At 43.9% G+C, this 1,231-nt stretch overlaps 1 non-coding gene across 1 annotated transcript; it reads left to right on the forward strand.

The window, feature by feature from the left end:
* Nucleotides 1-520: 520 nt before the first annotated feature.
* On the forward strand, nt 521-633 carry trnal-caa. The gene is made up of 2 exons: nt 521-558; nt 588-633. It is a non-coding gene; the product is annotated as a tRNA-Leu (tRNA).
* Nucleotides 634-1,231: the final 598 nt, after the last annotated feature.

Below are 1,231 nucleotides of genomic sequence, written 5' to 3' on the forward strand. Positions count from 1 at the left end.
CAAATGAAGTGAAATACACTAACCGAGCTATACAGGTGAGCTGACTGTCAAGCTGCAGACTGAGTCAGCAACAAAACAAATCCATTAATATTTTGAGGGATTGACCCAGACATCCAACTGGGTGAGCGTTCTCAGTCCCGAAATGGGATCCATTTTTGCATCAAATATAGCCCGGCTCGCTCAGTCAGTACAGCATGTAACTCTTAATATCAGGATCATGATAACAATGCTGACAATAGTAACTGATACCGGACCGCGACTGGTTTTTGTGCTGTATCCTACACTGCTAGCACCACTTGGTCCTTTTCTTTTCCACCAATTGAGCATACTGAATCAAAGGCAAACCCATCGGTCCTCAAATCACTTTGCCATGGATATGTTAGGCAAATAACTGAAACATGTTACCGTTTTGAAAGCTGACAATAATAAATTGGTAGCTTTATGGTTGTTGTCATACATTTTCCAAGTCTTCATCAGCTCTGTAAACATGTAACTCCAGACTGACTTCAGATTATCAGGTGTCAGGATGGCCGAGTGGTCTAAGGCGCCAGACTCAAGGGTATGACTCCTTCCTAAGTCAAAGGGACTTCTGGTCTCCGAATGGAGGCGTGGGTTCAAATCCCACTCCTGACATATAGTTTATCTGCAGCTTTCATTCAGTTAGGTGGTAGATGAGTCAAGCTCTTTTATTGGTAGTGACAGGCAATCACCTTGCCGTCTACTACCAAGAATTCTACCAAGATTTAGCCAATCGGTGCTCGTATCGCTACCAAGAATGGAACATGAGAGCCTGCCTCCTCCAGGCGTCTCCACTTGTACTTTACACGCTCTGTGCCAAGTTGTTATGATCATATTAGTAGCCTACTGTATGCTTGGTATCGGCACAAGCGCGTACAGTACGAGCCCGTACTTTACACGCTCTGTGCCAAGTTGTTATGAACATATGAGTATGAGTAACCTGCTGTATGCTCCGTGCCAGTACGGTGTCAACTTGTTATGCTCATACAGTAGCCTACGCACTCGCACTGTACAAGTGAACAGTAGTCATATTTAAAACGACTTGGCACCGATCGCACAGCAGTCATATGATCATAACAAGTGAGTATCACACGAACAGAAGTCATATCATCATTACTAGATAGTAATTAGAGTCTGGTGGGCTAATAATATGGTCATTACAAGTTGTGCACGAGTGGGATTCGATGCCAGGATTTCAGGGTGTATTTTGGCA

The sequence above is a fragment of the Plectropomus leopardus genome, unplaced genomic scaffold, assembly GCF_008729295.1.
Source record: "Plectropomus leopardus isolate mb unplaced genomic scaffold, YSFRI_Pleo_2.0 unplaced_scaffold28466, whole genome shotgun sequence".
Taxonomy (NCBI): domain Eukaryota; kingdom Metazoa; phylum Chordata; class Actinopteri; order Perciformes; family Serranidae; genus Plectropomus; species Plectropomus leopardus.